The 26017-nt window shown below is 43.7% G+C and overlaps 1 protein-coding gene and 1 long non-coding RNA gene across 2 annotated transcripts in view; both read left to right on the forward strand.

The window, feature by feature from the left end:
• LOC307219035 overlaps positions 1-1552 on the forward strand; it is a 34259-nt gene extending 32707 nt beyond the window's left edge. Inside the window, exons 2-3 of the long non-coding RNA XR_013840279.1 lie at positions 132-303; positions 1428-1552. This is a non-coding gene — a long non-coding RNA (uncharacterized lncRNA). The remainder of the gene's footprint in view (positions 1-131; positions 304-1427) is intronic.
• Positions 1553-22329: 20777 nt separating this feature from the next.
• GRM4 (glutamate metabotropic receptor 4) overlaps positions 22330-26017 on the forward strand; it is a 300197-nt gene continuing 296509 nt past the window's right edge. Inside the window, exon 1 of the mRNA XM_079980860.1 lies at positions 22330-23392. The gene's annotated coding sequence lies outside the window, so the exon portion shown is untranslated. The remainder of the gene's footprint in view (positions 23393-26017) is intronic.

Genomic DNA, 26017 nt, shown 5'->3' on the forward strand with positions numbered 1-26017 from the left:
CATTCCTCCCCATCAATTTTTGCTTGCTCAGAGATGGATGGATAAACGCAACATTACTGTGCTCTTTTCAGTAAAGTGCTAGGCGGGATTCCATGAAAGATTCATTTGCTCTTTCTTCTTTTACATAATAGGTAGAGAGCGAGCACACATCTCTTCGCTGTGAGGAGCTGCAACATAAAGAATTCCACCAAGAGGGAGAACCTTGTATCTTTTTGATATTGGGTGAAAGGCACACTTGTGAATAAATTGTTCCATGGCAATTTTTGCAACTGACAACGTTCTTCTTCAGCGCAAACAACTGATGTAAGTAAGGTGTTAGTTAGTTAGTTAGGGTTGTTGTTTTTTTTTTTTTTAAAAAAACAACACCTCACTTTACTCTAAAATGAGAACAGTGAGACAAAGTTGGAAAGCATAGAGCCTTGACTTTAAGGCTCCTGCTTCCTGGAGAAACTCTCTTTCAACAACACTTTGACTTTGAGCTGCTCCTTCTGTGATGGGACAAGAGAAGAATGGTCCGTTGAGTGCATGGGCTGCAGCATCTTTAGTGAAGATAGCGTGCTCATGCCTCACATTTATATTCTACGCCATTCTCTATTGGAGGGTGGGAATGGATGGCATGGAATAGGCTCCTCTCTTGCATGGATAGGGAACCTGTGGCCCTCCAGATGTTCATAGAGTTGGAAGGGACCATGAGGGTCATCTAGTCCAACTCCCTGCAATGCAGGAATGTTTTCCCCAACATGGGGCTTGAACCCACAACCCTGAGATTAAGATTCTCATGCTCTACTGACTGAACTATTGGGCTACAACTCTCACTATCCCTGGACCACTAGCCAGTTTCCCCATTAGAAGGTTCTATTAGCACATCATCTGACAATGGCCAGAGTCAGGGACAGGACAATGGGCAGGAGGAATCACTGATTTGGTTCAGAAGGCCTGCTCTTTATCCATGCTTGTTTGCATGACAATAATGGCCACATATGGCATTACACAAGTGATCCTTTTCCTAAACAGCTGCAGATGCTTTTTTGTACTATGCACATATTTTGAGGGTTCTGAGTTGTATAGTTATTTTATAGTTATAATGGTTATTGTTATGCTTTATTTATGATATTATTTTGAATTTTATACCCTGTTGTACATAGCCCTAGGCTCCCTTAGGAGGAAGAGTGATTTAGAAATGAAACAAACAAACAAATAAATCTGTCTCTTTTTCCATTCATTTATTTGCATTATCTACACAGAAAAAAAGTTGTAACAAATATATCAAACCTACAAGTCTGAAGCAGAAGCTATACATCATGAACAAAAATGAAAGGGGGGAAATGGCTATGATTTATACAAAGGTTGCATATTTAATTTAATTTAATTTAACATGATTTATATACCGCTCAATCAACAGAAATACATATGTGTTTCATTCACAGGTGACTGATTTCAAGTTCGGAGTGGCCTTGTGGGAGTCTTCAGCAACTGCTTTCCATTGCAAGTCTCTTTCCGTCCCCAATCTGAGTTGAAATCGGAGTCCAAATAAAAGCCTATTGACTTGGTAGTCTTGCCTTTCTGTCTTCTAAGGCATTATGAGGCCATCTACTTTATCAGCGAGGATCCCGGCTGCAAGTGGTTGGGCATGTAGATGGGATTATGCCATTGAGAGAGAGAGATGGCACATTATAGTTGAAATAAAATATAAGCAAAGAAAAAGTGTGCTTGACTAGGTGAACATCTTGCTTTGATTCTGGATCTAGCCAGGTTGTCAGGATCAACTAGGATTTGAATGGTGACTTCCTCATTTGTGTCCTGGTTTCCCTTGTAGATGCAGAGTAGAAAATCAACTGATTTAGCCGTGCTCTCTCACGTTGAAACATGGCTCTGCTCACCCCAGCAGCTCATTGGTACATCCTGGCCTGCTGTGTACTGTATTTACTCAAATGTAATGCACCATCAAATCTAATGCGTACCTCAGTTTTCAAAACCTTGAAACCAAAAAAGTATTTGCTGGTGAATGTAAATGCGCCATCAAATCTAAGGCCCATCCTAATTTTCACGACATAATTTGGCCAAAAAAGTGCACATTACATTTGAGTAAATACGGTACTTCTAGCGCAAGCCTTGATCTTTGCGTGATCAACAGTCGGTCTCTGACCTTGAGCCCCAGTGCCTATTTCTGTTTCCTGCTTCCGGATTACTTGGCTCGGATCTCCTACTATACCACCTACCCAGTTCCAGATCATGTTTTCCTGCAACCTCTACCTTCATATTAATGCTCTTCACAACCTGCCCCATACACCTTAGGTGTCTATCCTTTGTGGAGTTTCATGTCTGCTCTATTTCATAGGACCCAACACTGGCATTTGTGTGATAGAACTGAAGTCTTCCTTGTGGGCTTCCCATAGGCATTTGGTTGGCCACAATGAGAACAGGATGCTAGACTAGATGGGCCTTTGGTTTAATCCAGCTGGTCCTTCTTATGTTCATATGTTAAAGCAGTGCTTTTGGAAGCACCATAATCCAACTTGATCGTCTGTGTCTTGACAAAACAAACATTTTAAAGCAAGAACGCATGAGGAACAGAAACACACTTTGAGTTTCCGAGAGAACAATAATTCCACTGGCTTAGTTGCAATCAGCATGACTTCAAGTAGTGACAGACCACTGCCTGTCCAGTATGTTTCCAGTCTGAATGTTCCAGCAAACTACACATGACTTCATGAATGGAAGGGCTGATTTCTTCAGGTGCTTAACAGACTTCCATAGGCATTGTTATTGCCAGATAGGTACCAGATCCTGCCACTAGAGAGAGACAACAGACAAGAGACCACACACATTAGTCCAATATATAAACGGTGATTTGCATGTGTGTTCTGAGTGGCCACCGTTGTGCTAGAAGATCTTCAGTATAACTTATTCCTGAGGAGAAGGTAGAATATGCTATTAAAGCATTGGCGTGCATAGCAGTTTGATTTGTCTGTCAAGTAAGGAGATAGAAATATGAAAATAAGTGGCAATATAGAGATGAAAGGTCATATTGCTTTGTGATTTAAGCTGCTAGTTCAGGAGAATGTGAATATGTTCGGAGCCAAGGTAGGAAAGTATTGACGTACATGGGGGAAGGAGGGAGTAGTACAAGGAATGCAGTGGTTTCAGCTGCCTCATCTCACATTTTTCACATAACTCTGCTGTGGTTTCCTCACTGGAAAGATTTCTAGGAAGCCACAACCTGTTCCTCTTTCTCGATTGCCCCCAATCCAGTGTTGGAATGGATCGGAACTGCAACTAGCAGGGTCGAATTATGGGGGCACCTGTCCCAGATGCAATGCAAAACAGATATCATAATCATGGAATATATTTAAAGAGCGTCAAGTTATGTAGCCTTTTCTTTTTAGCATTTTTAAAAATCAGATCTCAGTTTGCTCAGAGGCTTTGTGAGGACAGAAGCACCCCGTCCCTGGCCTGGAAGGGCAGTATATATATATATATATATATATATATATATATATATATAGTGTGTGTGTGTGTGTGTATGATGTGTGTGTGTGTGTATAAAACGAATTCCTATGCACACTGTGAGGGGGGGCAAGTAGTCCCCCCCATCCCCAGCTGCCTTCTCAGTTTGCCACCTGCCTCATTCGGGTGGCAGTGGCACGAAACGGGCTTCCTCCCTGTCTAGAGAAAGACGGTGCTGTGCTTAACTTTCCAGGGGCCACCGCTGCTGCCACCACCACTGCTGCTGCTGCTGGTGAAGTGGGTAGGCAGAGCGAGCTTGTCCGTTCTGCTCTCTGGCCCACAGGAGCACCAGGGTGGTGGCGGCAGAGGCAGGAGGAAGAGGCCAAGCAGTGGCAGCTCTGCCAATCAAACCAGATGCAGCATTTGATTGGCAGAGATGTCCCAGTGCTGTGCTGAGCTAAACCAGGCACAGTGTTTGATTGGCAGAGCCACTGCCGCTCGGCCTCTTCCTCCCGTTGCCATCGCCGGGAGTCACAGCTTTGTGGCAGTTTCCAACTTCACGGCATGGGCTGGATTTACGAGCCTGGGGGGGCCGCATCTGGCCCCCAGGCCTTAGTTTGCCAACCCCTGTTTTATATGCTATTTCCACACTTTCCCACAATATACATATTTTTGTACACAAACGTATTTGTTTGCAGAACTGTATCACAAGATTAGGGAAAGTACAATTTTCAAAAGATAACTGCATTTCATCTCTACAGTGCAAATTAGGCAGGTTCACATTAAAATCTGAACTGAAGCAGTTCTCCCCCAACCCTAATTTAATTTCTAACACCCCCTCCCCGATCAGAGCAAGGGCTTTGTTGAAGTGAAAAACAAGTAAAAGAAAAACCTCACTTCTTTTAATTCACAAAAAGTACTTCGTTTTCTTTTCAGCAGAGAAGTGAGTCCACCGTCCACCTCTGAATTCACCTTGCACATGTGCAGGCAGTATAGGGGGGAAATATCCTAGAAAACAATATGTGTGGTAGAACATGCATTGTGCGAACACAAACAACTATTTAAGGAGTGGTATTTGGTGCAGAACAAAGGATTCTGGATATCCTTATCAGACTTTTCTCCCAAATTTTATTTTTCCTTCTGCTGTGGGATGAAAAATGTTACCACGAGGATGCAATTTCCCACATCGGAGAGGGAAAACAATTCCTGAGTGATCCTAGTGAGAAGCTCTAAATATTGTTTCATCTCCACATGTGGTTTTGCAGAATGATTTACAGCCTGGGCTTCTAGTCGCAGAAGCAAACTGGTGTTTTCCTTGTATTCAAAGAGCATGATAGCCAAGGATGGAACTCAAGCTACAGGCAACACTGAACTGCTTCTGAACAGCATAATGAGCAGCAACACTTACCCATGTTATGATGTCATCACATTGTCCTCTACATCACTGGCTGCTGCTAGCATGGGTAGGAAAATGCACAACAGGGTGACATCACTGGAGAAAGGGGGAGAATGTGACACAGGGCTCTTATTTTTTTGGCAGCATCCCTGTGCCAAACCGATGAATATTACTTGCTTCTCTCTCTCCCCCTGCAGTTGTTACACTTTAGTTTGAGGCAACGTTATTTATAAATGTATTATTCATCTTCCTGAAATGATTGGTACATGCAGTGATGCTGGTTCTTTAATAATGTGATATCCGACATGTTATGGATTGCATGGGTAATAAATGCTGAACAGATGACACTGAATGACAAAGAGTTCTAAAGCAAGATGCAAGCACCATCCATATACAATGTCTGTGAGCTTACAGCCAGCGTCTTATATGAGGAAGCTGCCTTTACAAATTGAACACTTGTCCCATCATCGGGGGCTCTGTACATGATTAAATGCTTCATGGATTTGTTAGGATAGCTTTGGATTTCTGGCCTCATAGACTCATACTTAAGAGAATTAAACGTTTTCTTTATAAAGAAAGCAATGCTTTTGCATCTGATTATCCTGGTGCTGCATTTTAAATTGTTGTTAGTGTTTGCTGGGTTTTTAAAAATAATTTTGATTTCACGTGGCTTTTAATATTGTATTATTATTTGCTTGTAAGCTGCCTTGAAGGCCTGACTTGGGTCAAAAGATGGGTTAGCAATTTAAAATAAATACAGATAATTAATATGCTAGTGGTTAGGGCCTTGGCCTAAGTAATACGTTTGGCTAATTTCCTAGAATGCTGTTGTGCTCAGGTCCTGCTAATGTTCTTGCAGTGGCCAACCAGCTCATGGGCAGCTGGTTGGCCACTGCAAGAACAGGATCCTGGTCTAAATGGGCCACTGGCCTGATCCAGCACCGCATGATACATGTAATGTGTAAAGTGACTCTGCTGCAGACCCCAGACATGTAAGATTGTTTTGAGAAACAGCACTTCTCATACTGCTATGGCTATATCAAAAGCAGGGGAGGGTCAGAGGTCAGTGGCAGATCAATGATTTGCATGCAGAAGATTCGAGGTTTACTCTCCAGCTTCTCCATATAGAGCTGGGAAGACTCCTGTCTGAAACTCTGCCAGTCAGCGTAGACAAAGATGAACTAGACCAGGGTTTCTCAAACTTGGGTCTCCAGCTGTTTTTGGACTACAATTCCCATCATCCCTGACCACAGGTCCTACTAGCTAGGGATGATGGGAGATGTAGTCCAAAAACTGCTGGAGACCCAAGTCTGGGAAACCCTGAATTAGGGTTCATCAGGATTTGTTTCTTTTTCAATATACAATTTTGCCACTAGAGGGAAGTGTTAGAGAAAGGAAGTTCTTTGCCTTCTTGCTCCAGAGAATAGAAAGGTGCAACAAAATTATCTCTGATTCTTCTGTCTTTTGCAATATATGTGGCAATTGGCATACATGTTACAATGAATGAAAATCAGCAAAAGGAGATGTGTGAATTTACCACCAGCTAGAATAAAAAAACACCCTGCTGCTGATATAAAGGAGACTGTGGCAGACTACTCAGGAGGAAGGTGGGGATGGTTTTAAAAATAGAACAATGCTCGTCTTTATGACTGGTGGGTAAAGGGAGGGTTTGACTATTGAAAAATCCCTGAGGGTGCAGTGTGATTCTTCTCACTAAGACATACAGTAATGCACTTTTCTCCCACTGAGGACATCTTTACCTGCAGCACAACAACATCCCCAAGCACAGCACCTCTTTAACATTTACCCACACAAGTTAATGCTAATCATTCCTTATAGTGCATGTAGGAATGACACCAGTTGAGAAGGGAGGCTATACCTTCTCTTTGCAGCTAATCACCCTAGTCTCTGAGAACTGAGTGTCGATCACTCTATAGTCCCACTGTCTGCAAAGCTCCATCCTGGGTTTTGATTCTTGGTCATGCTAACAGTTTTGAGAGAGGAAACCATGTTAGTCCATTGCAGTAGCAAATGTCAACAAAGGATATTTGGGCACCTTTTCTTTATTGTGGCCATAAGCTTTCATGGACTGAAGCCCACTTTGCCAGATCATATACTGTCAGTCTCAGAGGGGAAATCCTGCAGGAACCCTCTCATTCAGTCATCCTGTTGATACTAACATTTGTAGGGCTTATTGGAGGAAATATGCAATTTCCAAATAGTGTATCTGCTAACTTTTTAACCTCTTGTCATTTTGCCTGTTCCTGTAAACTGCTTTGAGGCTTTATTACAACCCAGCGGTGTATAAATCTTTTGAAACAAACAAATTGTCCGCAGTGAAAGCATGTGACTTGGCCTGATTTCATGAGTGCCTATCTTTGTGCTTGTAAAGAAGATAACCCCCAACTTGAGCAGATGAATGAGCTATGCAAGGCTCATCAGGTGCTAGTGCAAGGCAACCACAGTTGTATTATTTTCCGAATTCTCATTCCTACTATCTGGCTTTTGATTGCCTGTGCCCTTTGGGAAGCTGCAACTCTCTTTCATTCCATTTTCCCTCCTCCTGTTCCCCAGTGGCAGAAATGAATCAGTTCACTGGGATGGCTTTGGAAAATACAGATTGTGCATCAGCATTTCGTAGGATTCTCCAACCGCCCCAAATGAAAACATCTGCTGGGGGAACAGCTGCAGAGGATGTCTGTGTCTATGTGGGCTCTCCTCGCTTCAGGTGATGTGCTTGCTCGAGTGAGCCAGCCGCCCAGCCAGCCAAGCAGGCGTTGCTTCAGCACTAGACGGCGCCTCAGTCCACCAAAGGAGATCTTTGCTCAGCATGCTCCAGTGAGCTCTGGCAGCATCCGGATATTGCAAAGTAACATAAGCCCATGGAGTCGAGGAAAATAAAACCTCCCCAGAGTTCTCTGCATGGCCCCTTGCACTTGCTTGGCGGAATGTTGGCACAGCAGTTTGCAACTAGCATCTCCAGAACAGAAGGCGTCCCTGCCTAATAGGAGACTGTCATGTCACCCCTCTGTGTTGTTAATTCCTTCTTACACATCCCCATGCCTTTTCACAGAGCGCAGTTGTAGGCAGGAGACATATAATGAGGTGGTGCGTGATATACAGTATAAAAGGCCTGACAAACAGCATCTGACTTCTTCCAGGGAAGCATCCTTTCCCATTTTGACTCGCTGAAATTTCATGCCTATTATTGGCAACAAGCAGCTGGCTGGTGTGTAGGAGGGTTTTGTGTGTGTGGCAAAATGCAGCACTGCAGCCTTGCAAAGAACAATTTTAAAAGGGCACCCACAGCCTGCTCCTCTCACCTGTGGGGCTCCTCCTCCTCCTTCTCCCTTGCTGTTCCCTCACCTTGCTGTTGTGAGTCATTTCCCCCCTTCTAAAATATCCATGCTTGCTTCTAAAATATCCCTGTGTGCAGCTTCTGCAACTCCTGTAGTATTAAAGGGCTTCTAGCTTTGGGGGCTAGGATAACTGTACAGAAAGCCACCATGGTGCTGCCCTCCTCTTGCAGCCTAAATGGGGGAACTTGTGGCCCTGCAGATGCCATTTGACATGATTTCCCCACCATCTCTGCCCATTGGTCATGCTGGCTGGGACTGCTGGGAGCTGGAGTCCAACCCCATGTGTTGAGCCACAGGCTTCTCATCTCTGCCTTTAAAGAGCAGCTGTTGCGGCCGTATGGGCAGCTACAAAACAATTGCATCTTCACAGAGGAAGGAGCTGTGGAAGGCATATTAAGTTTGCCATTGAGGTGCTTTGGGGGAATCAACTGCTTTTCAGCCCAGCTAAACATAAGTGCATAAGAAGAGCCTGATGGACCAGGCAAATGGGCCACCTAATTCAACATCCTGTTCACCCAGTGGCCAACCAGATGCCCCTGTGGGAAATTGTCAAACAGGACCCAAGCACAAGAGCGCTCTCCTCTCCTGTTGTTTCCAGTAACTGGCATTCAGAAGGATTACTGCCTCCAACTGTGGAGGTGGAGCATAGCCATCATGGCTTGTATACGATAGCATTAGCCTCCACAAATTAGTCCAGTCCTCTTCTAAAGCCATCCAAGTCGGTGGCCTCCTGTGTGAAGGAGCAAATTCCATAGTTTACCTATGCACTGCACAAATAAGTACTTTCTTTCACCTGTCCTGAATAGCCAGGTTTGTTGGGTGTCCAGAAGTTCTAATATTACAAGACAGGGAGACAGTGCTATGAGAGAGGGAAGCAGCCATCTAGCCCAGCATCCTGTTTATAGCAACAACCAACTAGATGCCCCTTGGAAGCCCCCAAGCAGAGCTTGAAGGCAATAGTCCTCCTGTACTGTTGCTCTGGGGACATGGGTGGCGCTGTGGGTTAAATCACAGAGCCTAGGGCTTGCCAATCAGAAGGTCGGCGGTTCGAATTCCCCCGACGGGGTGAGCTCCCATTGCTTGGTCTCTGCTCCTGCCAACCTAGCAATTTGAAAGCATGTCAAAGTGCAAATAGATAAATAGGTACCACTCTGGCGGGAAGGCAAACGGCGTTTCTGTGCACTGCTCTGGTTCGCCAGAAGCGGCTTAGTCATGCTGGCCACATGACCCGGAAGCTGTACGCCGGCTCCCTCGGCCAGTAAAGTGAGATGAGTGCCGCAACCCCAGAGTTGTCCATGACTGGACCTAATGGTTAGGGGTTCCTTTACCTTTACCTTTACCTTTACCTTTACCTTTACCTTTACCTTTACCTTTACCTTTACCTTTACTGTTGCTCTGAGTGACACTGAGGTTTCCAGTGGCTACTGAATATTAATGTTTCAATAGCAATTGATAAATATGTCTTCCATGGATTTGTTTAATCCCCTGTCAAAGCCATCTAAATTAATGGCTACCATCACATTTCATAAATAAAGAAATCAGTCTTCATTTAAGACCATTGGTTTATGTAGATCAATGTCCTCAAAACCGATTGGCAGTGGCTGTCTAGTGTTTCAGGCACAAACGTTTCCCAGTCCTAACTGGAAATGCTCAGGATTAAACCCAAATGTATGCTTTCTACCACTGAGTGTCATGAACTGGCAGGATGGTGGGGAGAAGGAAGAGGAGTGTATCCAGGATTGGAACACATTGGGGCAAGTCATGGATGGTGAAGGAAGTACTGACAGGGTGACAGAGAATGGCAAGGGGATGGGGGTCAGTGCACAGGAACCAGAGCAGCAGGACCCATCACTGGAGCCAGAGAGGCCCTTGTCTCCACAAACATGGTAGACATAGGGAGCAGTGGGAGTGGTGCTCTAGGAGGCTAAGGCAGGCAAGGACCCACAGCCCAACTCCCTAGCTGGCCAGGTGGGGCTTGCTAGCTCTGGGAGAAGGTGTGTGATTCCTCAGCTGGAGAAGGCTTGGAACAGGTGAGGGTTGCATGCCTCATCAAGCCCAGATGCTGCAATCAGCAAGCAAAAGGGAAGCAGAGCTGAGGTGCTGTGTCTGCTCAACTGCTCATGTTGATGGGCCTTGACTTGGATGCACCTGGACCTCTAGGGGACTGTGCTTCAGGTTTGACTCTGAATTGTATCCTGACTGCTGAACTGCAGACTTGGCTACTTGGATTGTCCCTGGACTGCATTTTCTGACTTTTGCACTTTGGACTTGACACACTGACTTGCTGCCAGGTAGGTTCTACCAGTTTTCTATATCTTTGTGATACTTTCATTATGCAATCTGTTCATGACTGCCACTGTTTTAAATATAGAGTTGCATCTTCCTGGAAACTTCTTTAATTTCTGGTTTGGCATTCTAATGATTTACCAGGTATATGTGAGGCTATCCCTGAAAAAAGAAATCACCCCAGAATCCTAGGTGTAACCTGGTGCCTACAAGCACCTAACAATGACTAATTCAGTCTGCAGTCTCCATCTTTAGATTGAGTCAAAAGGCAGACCTCAATGCTTCAAGATTCAGGCCAATCTTTTCATTTCTCCTTCACATCCCCACAACACTTGCTTTGTGTAACATCTCACCTGAGCTTGCATATTATTTTGCAACATGTTGTTTGCCCACCTACGGAATTTGGAGTGCTTTCCCTCCTTCTTATGGACTAACATGGTTATCTTTGCTTTTTATGAAAAAATAAAAAGGATGTGGGTTTGCAGAACATCATGGCTACATCATACCTAGATTATGCTGCCAGAACAACATGCACTGCTTTTATCATGCTTGTGCAGCATGTGCAAATCAAACCACAGAGCTTTTGCATAGGACATATGAAAAATGTCCCTATTCAGTCATGCTCTGTCCCGTCTGAAGAGCTTCTTTATTATTCTATCATATGGGCTTGTAAGTACATGCATGGACATCACCTGATTCATATCCCATTAGTCAATGATGCTCATCTGAATGTGTGAATGGCATCCATTGATATTGTATTTGAGAACCAACATCAGATGTGATGTGTGAGATGCAAGGTGTCTCTTCTGGCTTTTTTAAAAATTGAAAAGCAATTGTGGAGGTTGTGAATTGGATCACAGCAGCAGTGTGGCCCCCTCCCCATGGGCTATTTTGCAATCAAGTAGTTTTCCCACCTGCAAAGGGGGGGGGAGATGAGATTCCTGTACAATTGTGGAGGTTGTGAATTGGATCACAGCAGCAGTGTGGCCCCCTCCCCATGGGCTATTTTGCAATCAAGTAGTTTTCCCACCTGCAAGGGGGGGGGGGAGATGAGATTCCTGTACTTTCCACCGCAGGGTGGAGAAGTAGTTTGGGGGAATGTTTTTTTATTTGAAAAAACAGCCTTCAGGGAACAGGTTAAGCACTTCTTCTTCCAATACCACCACCATAATCAAATCTGAAGTGCTGCAAAGCTTTATATTATGGTAAAAAAGAAAGAGAGAAGTCAGAAGACTCATCAGTCTCGCTTGTTATGTGTAGTTTAGACCTAATGGTAACATGAAATGATATGAGAATTCTGCTTTTGGTGTTTCAATCTGTAGCGCAGTGGTGGTTGGAATCCATTGGTCTCCTTGTCTTCTGCCTACCAGTCCCAAGAGTAGGTGGAGCTGGAGCCAATGGCAAGCAGATCCACCCCTAAATGCTTGTAAGTAAGAAGACAGGCAGCTGTATGCTATCTGAGGGAAGACTGAGGATGGTGGGGCAACGTTCCATTCATAATGGACCAGCCTCCACTGCTGTAGTGGCTGTTTTGCAAATAAAATTCATCCATTGATGTTGTTATCACTACGTCGTACCCAGGCATGTGAACTCAACCTAAATCTTCCAGTGCCAGCCAGCAGCACCTCCGTAATGTAACGACTGCAGTACAGCCTTGCAAACAAAAACGTTTCTGCAGTTTGGAAGAAAGCTGTGCTGGTGCACATACTTAGGACTGTGAATGTGCTATCTGTACCTTATCTGAATCTATCTGTACCTTGGAGGATGAATACATTGGAATGCAGCGAACAGCATGCCATGGTAATGGGGCCATATAAAACTGATAGAGCTCTGTGTGTTGAAGTATGTCGGCTGAGGATTCTGTTGGGGAATTTCATTATACTTCCAAGAGTTGTGAATTGTTGCAGCTTTAGTGGTTTATAATAGCTGAAGATCTATTCTCTCTTTATTTTCTCTCTTAAATGGAGAACAGGACAGAAGAGCCTTTTTCTCTCTTAGTAATCTTTTTTCCCTTCTCTTTGGGAAGAGGCCCTTTGAAGTCTGCTTCTTCATTGTTGTGCAACATGGGCTTTGAGCAGAACAATACCACTTCTTCCTCATTTCTTAGTTATGATTTTTGGGACCTTGAAGATGTGATGCTTTTGGAATTTTTTGTGCGCATGCTGGGCTAGAAACAGGGTGCTACAAAAGGTGTTTCTACTTTTTTTTTGTCTGTCTATCATTTGTGGTTTCTTTTTTGTCTCCTCCAGCTGAACTTTTTATGGATTTAGTTCTATAGACATTACAGCTCATTAGAGTTTTACAGATATTTCAGTTTGATGAGTTAAAGATGCCCAGCCTAACACCTTTACTTTAGCACAAAGAGGAAATTTCAGCTTGTACCAGATCAATTTTATCTTTAAAAAAGCATTGTACAGTACCAATAAAACCACAAGTGCTTTGTTAAATACATGTGGTGGCTTTCTTGTGCAGAATATGTTGTCTTAGTGTTTGTTTGTTTCAGTAAAGGCATCTGTATTGTCTTCTTCTCACCCCCACTGCTATAGCAATTCTGGCCAATAGAGAAAATGACCTTCATGACTGGAAAAAGGCCAACAAACTGGAGTCTTTAAGAGGATGGCTATTTTCTTTAAAAAGGACCAAGAGGAGCTATTGGCAGTTAATCTGCACATTGTAAGGAAGGGGGAAATGATCTGATGGAGGAAGTTTTGAGGCCAGCAGCTCTATGAGAGATTGACCTGTGTCATTTCTGGCTGAAATAAATAACAGAACTCTCTTAGTTTTGCATGTTATGGAAGAAGAGCTGGTCTTTATGTGACTTTCAATTTGTGCCTTTCCGAGTTTCTAGTTGGGAACTTCTGTATTTCCACCATATAGCCCCTGCATGCTTAAGGATTCTAAGATGTGTTCTAAGGAGTACACTCAGTTCAAATGGGGCACTGGGCAGACCTGTTGGACCTCGCTGTTGCTCACCTTGAACTGGTGGTGTGATCTAGAGCCAGGGTCAGCTAAAGATATTTGGGTGGTTGAGTTGACGGACAAAGATGGCACTCTCTATTCTGCATACCGAAGCTGGCTGGACTGGCAGCTCGGGAGAGCATTCTCACGAAGGCAGAAATCTATTTTAAGCAGTGCTGAACAGACCACCGCTCTCTCTCCCTTCCCCCAGTATCCTTGCCTAGAGCCCACCCAACACTAACCTGGAGTGTCTCAGGAAGATTAATTGTGGTGGACAAGTGGGTCTTCAGAGAAACATGTTTGCTACTGAAGACTGAAGAAGTCTTGATGAGCTTCCAACCCACCACCCCCAGGATTCCCTGTAACACAGTCTGGTGACCACTGCAGCATCCCCTCCCATTTGTTAGCCCTGAAATCATTCCCACCTCAGTTGTATCCATCAATAGCTTGCAAGGTCTCTGAGTTGTGACTATGTCACTTCTATGTGCTGCTTAGCTTCAAGCCACACTGCCAATAAATAAATAAATAGCAGCAATATTAGTTGCATGGATTACGTAATGTGAAAAAAATAAATGGCTCCAAATCTCCACCTAGGATTTAGACCTGTCATAATCTGTTAGTCCAGTAGTGGAGAACCTCTGGTCCATGTGCTGAATGCATTTAAGATCTGTTTTTTTAAAAGCAAGCAATGTAAGATTTGCCCCAATGGATCAGGGCAAGACTCAACTAGTCCAGCATTCTGTTTCCAGGAGTGACCAGATATAGTTCCCTCTGGTTGCTTACAAGCAAGGCAAAATATGATGGCTTCCCTTTGTCATTTGCCCCTTGTACCTGGTTTTTAGAGGTATGCAGCCTCTGATTTCAGTGGAGGAATTCTGCGCATGGAGTTCCTTCCCCAGTGAAATCATTTGGACTTGTGAGTACTTTAGCTGGGTCCTGTCTAATAGGTTTAAACTACAAGGAGGAAGATTTAGGAAGGGACATTCTAATTAAAAGAGCAATTCACCAGTGGCATAAGGTGCCTAATGAGACTGTGGAATCTTCTGTTGTGGAGGCTTTCAGGAAACTGGCCAGAATTCTTTTTGGCATAGCACGACCCATTTCTGGGCAATTGGTATGTCTATATAATTCACAGGATCATGTCACTTATGTGATTTCAAGGCTTGTCTAGCACCCACAGCCTAAGTAAAAATATTGCAAATGATTATTGCAACTTTTGCAAGTAACCAACCCATGCCCAGGCCTTATTTTCATCCACAGCATATGGCTGACTTCCTACAGTCACAAAGGTCGACAGAATTCTGCACCTGTGCAGACAGCTATCCAGGTAAATGGTCTAATTCAATATAAGGCAGATTCCCTACCTTGAGCAAGTTGATATTGCTCAACTGCCGCACACAATTTTGATACTGTATTCAGCAGTGCTGGGAAGCTGTTTCTTAGATATTTTAAAGGCTTCCAGTGACTGCTCCTCTCCTTTATGTGATGAGGGCAAGAGGTGAGTTGTTCAAATCCCTCTTGTTTGTCTATGATGAAGCTGTATTGATTCCTGTGAATGATAAATATTGCATTATGTGCTGCTTATGGCGAGCCATTTGCTGACGGGACTGAATTATCTTTGAGTATTTCATCCTGTCTCCCCATCCTTCTTCCACCCCACCGATGACCAGCTGTCTAAAAAAACAGATCCCCTACCCTGACAGTCTTCTCCAGCAGGCTTCTTTGCATTATTTGATAAATGTCTGCAGTTTGCTGCAAACAGTGGAGGAGACAAGCACAGCCTGCAGAACGGAGGACAATCGTGATCTTCAGGCGTCTCTCCTCTCAAACTGCTAGAGTTGGCCCTAATGAAGCAAATGCACTTCATTGTTACAGCCAATTTTCCCTCTCCTCCTTCCCCTGCCAGTCACTCTGGTAGCTAAACACAATTCCCTCTTTGATTGTCACACACAGGTCTCTGCTGGGGAGGCAGAATGCCATTCAACAGCACAGCGTTGGCTGGGTTGAGCTGGGTTTTTAAATGTTAATTGTATTTTGACATTCCTGGTTGTGACACACATTTTGATAATGTTTGGCTCCTGGGCTGACAGTGAGAGGCACATGGAGAGAAGGATAAGTCGCACAGTTATTGTAAAGGCAGCCACCCTGACCAGGAGTTTGGGAGAAAACAAGGAAGTGACGCTCATCTATTCAGCTACAGAGTCACAAGGGCTTCTAATTATAAGCAATTCTGTTCCTAGGAAACTAAGAGACTAAATCAACACCTGCATGGCTCCATAGCTGCAGCTAGAAGTACAGTCGCATGGCTTTCTCATAGAATTGGGCCCAAAGTGAAATCTCAGACTAGGAGCTGTTCCTTTATGTCACCCACTCTGTGCAGAATGAACAAGCTGCACTGTTTGGGGTGAAAAGAGGCTAGGAAGGTTGATGACTGAAAGGGAGAAGAATTTAAGGCTGTGGCTGACAATCCTCTGCATGCTCCTTTGGACTTCAGTGAGGTTTAAGTGTATGTTACCAGTAAAACTGTCTACACTCTTAGAAGATGACATGTTTAGGTTCACTGTTCCTTTACCCAGAAAGCTAGGTGCAAACAATTGTAGGATTTTCTGTATGCTTGATTGTCTGATTCAGAGGTGCCTTAATTCTGGCTGCATCTGCTTCTTTGAGAAAAGTTAACTATTCCCCTTACACTGTGACTGACTAATCCTCAGTGAAATGGAAAACCTCTTTCTCGTCTCCCTCCCCACCGCTGCCCCAGGTACTGATGCAGGTTTCCATAATCACCTAGGGTTATTTTTAATGGGTGGAGATGCTATTTCACATGCACACAAAACGAACTCATCAATAATTGTAAATAAACTTGGCCGCCCCATTTCATAGTGATAGGGAGGCTAAAGCAAAATATTTTTAGTGCTCTTAAAGTGACAACCCAGCTGATGTTTATTATGGTAGAGTACCCAATTGCTCTGAATGAATGGATTTAGTTGGCACATAACTAGGTATTAGATTCTTGATCACAGGTGACCATGGTGCCAAGAGATCTTTTGCTAACCTTGCTTTTGCAAGGATGAGGGAAATCTCAATCCTACAAATGACATTCATATAATAGATGCCTGTACAATTCAAAGGGCTGATTTGTACATGCATGGCCAACAATATGAAGACTACTATGCTAACAGTATGAAGAATTCAACATGTATAGTTCAGACATTTTGCTAAAAGGTTAATGTGCACACACATGAGAATCAGCCATTGTATGCTATCCCAAAGGGCTGGTTACTTTTCCATACCGGATATTTACTACCTTGATGTATTTGCTTTTAAAAAAAGTTTGGCAGAATAGAAATATTTGCAAATAAATAAAACATAAACATTAAAGTTATTTTTTATCAAAGCAGCAACTGATTAACCTTTGGTGATGAAATAAAGTCAACCTTGGTTCACCAGAAGTGATTCTAATCGAATTGGAGCTCATGGAATCACTTTTTTTAAAAAAAGCTATCGTATATATGGAAAAATCATGCTTGCTAGAATTGGTTAGATTGATTAGATGGTTTGATTCATCTTACGTAATTTTTCTAGAGATGTTCCTGTGAGCAGAATCAATATTAGTTTCTTTTTAGCTAGTCATACCTTAAAGATTTGTCACCAGATAAATTATGCAACTTTCCCCTGCTCATTTTGATAATTTCAAAGCAATCCCACAAAGTGCAAAGCACTCATCTGGAGTAGAGCCAAATAAAGAAAATGCAATTTTACCTAGCTGTAGTGACAGCAAAGTCGAGTCCTTTGGAAGGGAGCAGATGCAAGCCCTTGAAGGTTGTGGCCAGATGTTGCAAAGACTCCTGACTGCTCTCATAATATAACCCTGGTGACTGATTAAAATAAAGTAAAATCAAAAAAAGTATGTTCCCAGTTGCAGACAGTTACTGCCTTTGTATGTTGAGAGCTGAGCCATTATGTCTCTTAAGTTTCTTATTATATCCCAGGCTTTTCACTTAGTTATATGCACCCTCGTGTTTTGTTGAATCAATATAATTAAGATTGAGAGGAAGGCAGTGGTTACAGCTTATGCTAAATCCAGTGTATTGTCCAAATACCACAATTTTCCATTTCAAATATGGGTTCATTCATGCATCTTTGCAATTTGTTAGTCTTGGAAACCAATAGTATAGGTCTCATACATTAAACAGTTAACTCTCTCTGAATCAGGGTCTTCTTTTTTCTTTATGGGAGAGAACAATATTGAGGACCCATGTATCAATGTAGTACAAATGCCAAGTTCCTTGGGGAAACGAGGCTGTGTACGCACCTTAGAAAGATACCACCTTTGGTATTCCTTTCTGATTGGGTTTCCTGGCTTAGGATTGGGTAATAATTCTTAGCTCTTTTGTATCCTATGTGACCTATCTAGAATGGTCCTCGGTCAGCTTGCTGGATGTCAAGCAAGCACACGAAAAAGTCCCCTGTTGATGGTTTTCTGCAGATATGTCAGTGGATGGATGGGAGTGAACAGGGAATTATCCACTGACCTTTAGAGGAGTTCTGCATCTGCATGGCAGTAGTGGTCACACTGCACAGCAACATTGGAGGACTAAATCATATTTTCTGCCACAGGTTCAGATCAGTAGAGATGAACCCCACTCTGAGCCAGGTGTGAAGGTTGAGCTTCTTCAAGTGAGAATGTTGGTGTTTTAGCACAGGGGGTCTTGAACAGTATGTGTTTTGTACCCTGCATGTCTTACAGACAAATATTGTCCTTGAGGCTCTGTAGCTGTCAATCAAACCCCAGTATGGCTTTTATAGCAGCTGCTTCTATATTTATTTCAACTGAAAGAAAGGACCAGTCATCTCTCATAAAACATATTTTAAACTTAGAGCTGCTGTTGTTTTTGTGCTATCCTTTCCATCCTGCCAAGACTCAGCATATTTTAGAAAGGCTGCTGACAACCATGATGAGAAACAATTGGAGAAACTGAGGGGTGGCTGGTTTGGGGGACTGAACTCAATGCTTACACAGTGCTTGCTTATATGTACTTTAGCTACAAAGGCTGAATGTACCTAGAGACCCTCTAGCTGGGAGTCCTGCCAGGCCTGGTCCCTGCTCTCTGTCTAGGCCATTTCCACCTGGGAAGTGGGATGCTCTGAATGACTTTAGCAACAGAGGTTGCTGCCACCTAGAATGTATTGCATATATTTAGGGAAATGTTGATATGAATGTTTTATTTTCAATTTGCTAAATGTGGAAATACTGTAAGTAAGAATTGTATCTAGGCCTATGTTTTTGATGTAACTGTATACAGTGGTACCTCGGTTTACGAACTTAATTCGTTCTGGAAATCCGTTCTTAAACCAAAATCGTTCTTAAACCGAGGGACCCTTGCCTTAATGAGGCCTCCTAATGCTGGTGCCCTTCCACCATTTGGATTCCGTTCTTAGACTGAGGTAAAGTTCTCAAACCGGGACACTACTTCTGGTTTTGTGGAGTTTGTAAACTGAATCATTCGTAAACAGAACAGTTCATAAACCAAGGTACCACTGTACTGACTTGATTGCAGAGTAATCCTATCTGTGGTTGGGGAGCAGCAAGGTGGAGGGGAGCAGTGGAGCACATGAAATTTTGCTGGCCAGGGAAAAGAGAGGTGGCACTTCCCCACTTTTTTGCTGCACAAACTCCAGGTTGGTGCAGCAGGGAAGTCTGGGTTGGGCCCTTCTTTGAGAGCAAGACAAGCCCAGCTTCACCCTACCCCTGAAACATGTGTTTTTGGAGTCCAGTACCAGCAGCGGTCTTGCCTCTATCATACTTTCCATGGCTGCAGGGGGGGGGGGGCTTCATGGCAGTGGAGCGCCTCTGCATGCAGAGACTGATAGAAAAAAAATGTCTGCTGGATGCTAACTTCCTCCAGGAGCAAAGATGGGGGTAGGAATGCACCATCACTGCTCTTGTGAATCATTCTGAGCTTTTTTTTAAAAAAGTGGCATATAAATAAACTTTATAAAACCTTTACTCAATCTTTTCTCTCCCTCAGGTATCACCTGGCAGCAGCCACTCCATCAGGCTGCAGAGCAGAGCAAGAAAAGCAGAGCCATTCAATTGGCTTTGGTGAGAGACGAGGTACCTTTGGCTCTTCCTCAATTGTCATCTAGAAGCAACCATTGTATCGGGCTATCTGAACAGTGCTCATCTCAGCTGGTGCCTAAGTTTGCTTTTTCTTCTTCTCCCACCCAGCCCATTGTTCCTTTTGTGCTGTGTCTTTTAGATTGCAAGCTACTCTAGTAGACTATTCTAGCTGCAAATGCTGTGCAACACAATCAACTTTACCCTGCATTTATCATAGCTGGAATAGAGCAACACAGATGATATTCCATCCTCCATTCCATGTGTATATGGTGGTTCAGAATAAAAGTATTACCCATTCCCTTGGGTAATAGCTTTGTCCTGGTACTAGCACAGCAACAGCCCTTTCCCTGGCTTCCATATGGCATGACTGTTCTAATCAAAGTGCCCCAGTGGAAAGGGGAATGGAAGAGGCAGAACTTGTCATTTGGTAATCCGTCATCTGGCATTTGGTAATTCTTCTCAGCGTAAACCTAACCCGATAGGTAGTACAGGCAGTTGTCTGGGATAGCAGAATCTCAGGGGCTCTAAACTAATTGGAAAAATAATCTTGGGTGAACAGCATCCTCCCTCTTAGACCTATGGGGCGATGTGCTTTAAGGTATTGGAAGTCAACTATGCATTCATTTTCCAGTTGCAGACCTTCCCCTTCATTCCGTGCAGACGATGGAGTAAGAGTCCTTTACTTTTGTTTCTTTGCGTAGAAAGCTAACAAGGCTGCAATGAAGAAAATCCTTGAAGAGGAAACACAATCCCCCCTCCTCACTACATAAAACAAAATGTTGGGGGAGGGGGAATTAATTTTTGCCTAAGGCAGCAAAATAGCCGGAGCCAGCTCTGACTCAAACAAGTACAGTAATAACCTTGATGATGCAGAATTCATCTTGCCCATCTGCATCTACTCACTGCATGCAGCTAGTTGTTAATTTCCCAGGGAATTCCTTGCCTTTCGATCACAGCTGAAATAACCAATCTTGATGATGTACCATGTTTCTACAGGAGTGCTATAATGTGAACAGTTGAGAGAAATCCTGAGGGGACAATCAATACCATTAATCTACTGTTGGTGAGGGGGGGGGATGACTGTGTGGAGGAGGATTGTGATTACTCCAAGCTTTTCAAAAGTAGAAGCTAACTCTGCCTTGTTCTGTTGAACTGTGTGAATGATCATTCAGAGGCTAGGATCCTGCTCCCTCTCCCTAAGGTCATTTCATGAGCTGCAGATTTCCCTGCATATGTGTGTGTGGCTGCAACCCATTTCCATGCATCAGTGGAATTTTGCCATTGATTTTAGGGTGGTGGTGGGAGAAGGAGTGGCTTGCATCCAAAGATTAGGGGATCCCTCTGCTTAAAATTGGGATTTGAGCTTTCCAAAGATTCAGATATGAAGCCCTCTTGGAATGTAAAACAAAAACAGAATATGAAACTGGATTATTTGTACACAAGGAACACTTTGCACAATTAGGTGTAGTTGCGCCAGCCTCAATCTATCAGTCCCAAGAAGGTGACAGTGTACAATACTCTTCAGATAGATTTTCACAACCAATTTATCTATCAATCATTATCTTGATGGATTGGAGTAGTTAATTGTGTCAATGGTGATTTCTAAAAGGCCCAGTTTTGGATTAATTAATTGATAGGCCGCAGTGACTACTTCAGCACCACTAGGGTCTGCCAGTGAGTCTGCTCATTAGCACAAGATGAGTTACAAATTGAGAACTATGCTGACTATGTGTGGGAGAAGCATATTTATTCTTGATTGTATTATGCACAGTGAAGCTCTGCTGTGAGCTTCATGTCATACAATGGTATACAAGGTCACAGTCTAGCACACATATATTCTTTGGTGCCCACTAAAGTTAAGTGAAAATCCTATTAAACATTACAGTGTAGGAAGACAGCATTGTAGACAAGTGTGTGTGTGTGTGTGTGTGTGTGTGTGTGTGTGTGTGTGTGTATAGGCACTACTTTTTTGTTTGGACTGTTTCTTGGAATATTTATATTCATGATTTTGCTACACATAACAGCTGCTAATGATTATGATAATTGGACCACCATTCATCTGAATATTTCAGAGCCCAACAATGTGTTGCAGTTCCCTGAGCCTTATCTAGTCCTGTTTTATAGATGGTGAAACAAATATATAATTAGGAGAAGCATATTTTCCAATGATGTTCATTTTCAGCAATGAAAGGGTCATGTATGGAAGAAACCATTTTTTATTATCCTTAATACTGGCAACACTGTATGTTTCTTAAAAGGTAAGATTACAGAGGGTAACTGAATGGGTGATAGATGTCATGATAAAAAGTCAATCAGTTCCATAGTCCTTATCCATTATGTTTATATCACAGTGTTAAAGACATAATAGGGCTAACATCTATAATGTCGTCTGTGCCTATAAATACATCCATCATGTCATCGTGTCACATCTGATCTCAATATTCATTCTGCTGCTTTCTACATTTCCAAGGTTTGCATTTTAAAACATTCATTAAAAAAGTAGGTGGAGGGTCTCTCTCCACCCACCCGGCCACATTTCATTGTTCATTGTGTTTTCCACTCTAGTATATGCAGGGAAGCCAAGAATGGCCCTATATAGAATTGCATGAATTCCTAGGATCATTTTCAGCTTCCTTTGCCACCATACCAAGGTGTACTAGTTCTTTAAAAGGCTGGCAGAAATCAAAGCCTTGAGCTTCGCAGCAGCTCTTAATGCAAAACTTCCAAGCCTCCCTCCTTTCTGGCTGCTGTGCATGCTGTTCAGCAGATGTTATCAGATTGAATTTAGTTTAGCGTGACTGTAGATCCCCCCCCGCCCTTTCACTCTGCTTCCTCTCCATATATATCTTTCCGTCCAAGGACCATTCTCCTCCTGCTGATATCCCCAAACGCCGAAAGAACAAGAGAGGACTTTTTGGGGAGGGGGCTTTTCTATCTCCCCTGAGTGACAAGAAGGATCGCGTTTTATTCAATACCGCACGTTCAGACTCTTTCCCGGCAGGAATTTCGCTGCTTAATGTGTTAAAAGATTATAGGATTTCTTTGAAATTGAAAAGGGGGGGGCAACTGGATGGTGTGTACTGTCGAAGCCTGTTTCAGCTTCGTTGACCCTGGAATACAGCTTTGCTTCGGCAAGATCCGAGGAGGATAAGAATCCCCGTCCCCCCGCATCCTCTAGAGCTTTTTAACCGCTGGCTCTGGAACGGACGACTTTTTCAGCACCATTCCAAGCGGACAGCTCCTTGGGGCTAGCATTGCTTATCTAAGGCACTTCGAAAGAAGCATTTGTGTGTGTGTGTGTGTGTGTGTGTGTGTGTGTGTGTGTGTGTGTCGGAGGAGGAGGAGGAGGAGCGGGACTCAGACCGCTAGATAGCCTGGTTAGAGCCAACAATATCCATTAATTATATCAGGAGGTGAAAGAGGGAAGCAGGAAACCTGCAACAGTCACAGGCTTGCCGTATCCCACACAGGAGGAGAGGGGCTGCACAACCTTCCGGCTATGTTTAGGTGAAAGACAGGAGGGAAAAGAAAGAGCGAGAGTTGCCATCACGAACTGCCTTCTAAACTATGCAAGACCCATCCTGATTTTGGACAGAGGAAATAGACGCGTCCAACCACCGTGTGATCTATTCGGCTACTAGGCGGAAGGCAAGGGAGAGCGAGTTTTAAAAGCACAACACCCGAAGGAGTTTTGCAGCACAAGCACTGGGAATAGCTTCGTGCTCAGCTCCTCAGGAAAGTGAAGCTTGCAGGGAGTAGGGAAAACGTGGATTTAAAAAACGCAGGGATGGGAGGATCTCGCCCAACTTCGCCTGGTTTCTGAGGGTGAGTCCTGCGATCTGCCTTGATAGCGGTGAATGGGTTTTGAGGGGATCTCCCTCGTATTGGCTGGGGATTTGTGTTCTACCCCTGCTTTCTTTTAGCCCTCCCTCTCCTGCAAAAACTTGAAAAGCAGGCAAATGCCCTATATTCCAGGGCTGGAGAAATGCACTCCCCACCCCCTCTTTGAGAAAACACCGGATCCCCAAGATTGCAGCTAACAAGGGGCGTGTAGCTCTGCATTTGTGTGTCTCCGTGGCGAGCTATTAGCCCAGCTTTCTTACTATAGCGAGGGAAGAACTCGCCACATGTGAGGAACTTTGCTGTGGGTTGAGGGCTTTGATGTTGGAAGATATGCTAATGAACGTCTCAGCACTGCCAGGGGGATTGGATGGGGCGATGAAGGATGAGCGCCGGGGTCCTGCTAATGGTTTGCAATGAATCACTGGGACTGTAGGGCTGAACTGGGAAGGAGAGATGGGAAAGCATTCCCTAGATGCCGTGGTCAATATAACAGGACTCCGTTATCATGGAGGGCAGGCGGGGAAAGAGCTGCAGCAGAAAACAGGGATATTCTATCAAATGATCAGGCACCGTTGCATTTCCCCCATTCATTTCTGTAATGCATCTGCATGCACATTTTAGTTATTTTGTTTTAAAGCGGGAGCGGTTCATCGGCGCCGAGAAAGGAAACCTGCAGCAATTTGGGCTGCAGCATTTAAGAAGGCATTTAAACACAACAGTTTTTTTTTAATTTTATTTTTTTGTTTTAAAAAAGGAAGCCAGAACAGCGGGGAGTGATGCTTTTCGTTGCTTGGTGAGCAAAGGAAATAAGACGGGTGGGGGATGGGGAGGAAGAGGGAGATTATGAAGAGAGACCCAGACAGCACCTGGGCGACCGAGTGCTGTGTGATGCTTATTCATCATGGTTTAGATTCCTGGCGAGCTGTTTCAATTCCTTTCCGCTCCTCTGTTTCTGAGTTAATTGCATTAATAGTTTTCGTTTGCAAACCCTAGATCACGGTGGATGGATCGCTTCTTGGTGCTCTGCTAATCTTTCCCATGATAAGCTTTCTTTCTCCACCCCTTTTACTATATGCCACCCCTCAGAATGGAAGATGGTCCTGATGCTATGCTGCCTTCTCGAAGATAATGCTCTCTCTCTCTCTCTCTCTCTCTCTCTCTCTCTCTCTCTCTCACACACACACACACACACACACACACACACACACACACTTCTACCTCTAAGCTACAACCTTTGGCTTTTTTGCTTCGGAGATTGAACAACAAAAGCGTTTCTTTAACTCCTGTCCACCGAGCTCAGGATGTTTTGCCGCTTTGGGGAGGGGATGCATTTTTAATACCTTCTGCAGAAAAGATAACAAGTAGCGGGGTGAGAATACACCTGAAAAGCAAAGAGTTATATGCAATGGTTTGCAGCCAGCTCCTTTCTACTCAGAGTAGACCCACTGAAATAAATGGACTTGAACCAGTCATGTCTATGGATTTCAATGGGTCTACTCTGAGTAGAACTCATGTTGGAGACTACCCAATACTGTAATAATAGCCCACGCAGGGAGCTGTACAAGGTAGCTATATCCATTTAGTCACTTGTTCTGGCTAGATCTTTCCGGCAGTTCACTACATTGCTACAATGGTCTCTTTAGCCCTCCTGGCTTCTCAGGAGGAGGAGGAGGAGGTACTAATAGCCAGCAGTGGGAAGGAGAAGACTAACAAACTTCTATTTGTATCTGGCTTCACTAGCAGCACAAGACCAAAGGTCTGTGTGTCCACTGCAGGCAGTAAGTAACAGCTACCTATTCTGGGGCAGCCTGTGTGCTCTAATTTGACTATTAACTGATGAGGGAGAGGTGAAGAAGCCTCTCCACTTGGTGGCATTTTGAGGTTAAGGGCAAAATGAGGAAGGCCAGGCCACCTCCCCTCCTTCACATTTGTTTAAAGTGTTGTTGCTCTTGAAACACATCTCAGGACACCAGGCTGAGGCATTGTTTGTGCAGTGTAGTCAAGCATAACTGGTTGTGTATTTCCCTTTAGGACAGCTCTCTGAGCAGTTCTTTTGTAAAAACGGATCAGGGATTTCTGCATATAAGGAAAGCTGATGGGACATAAAGTCTAAACAACAGTTTCTAGTCCCCTCTGAATCTAAGCTTCCACACTCATTTGTTTTGCTGTAATAAATTTGCCATGCCCATTTCAGCCCTGGCGGGGAGCCACTTCCTATCAGAAAACCACCACCATCAATTTGATTATATCAGCACTTATGAGGCTCAAGGATGAGTCATTGCTGTTGTTGGCTCACCTTTGGCTTGAAGAGTTGAAGAGGATTTTACAAGGAGGCTTCATAGCATAATGGATTATCTTAAACACAACCTGTGGATAAAAGACCTATCTGGTACCTCAGCATTAGGACACCCCTAATTCAGCTTTGAGGTTTTTTCCTACCATCAAGCGGTATATAATTTTTATGAAATAAATAAAATGTCATAATTGCTACCTTTTCCTACCTAAATTCCAGAGATAATCTCCAGATCTATTTATCTTTTTTTGCCACTGTGTTCAATGGCAATGCAGAGGAGCTCAAGATTTCCTTTCTTCAGGACCTCCTGATGT

This window comes from Podarcis cretensis, assembly GCF_951804945.1.
Source record: "Podarcis cretensis genome assembly, chromosome: 6".
Classification (NCBI taxonomy): domain Eukaryota; kingdom Metazoa; phylum Chordata; class Lepidosauria; order Squamata; family Lacertidae; genus Podarcis; species Podarcis cretensis.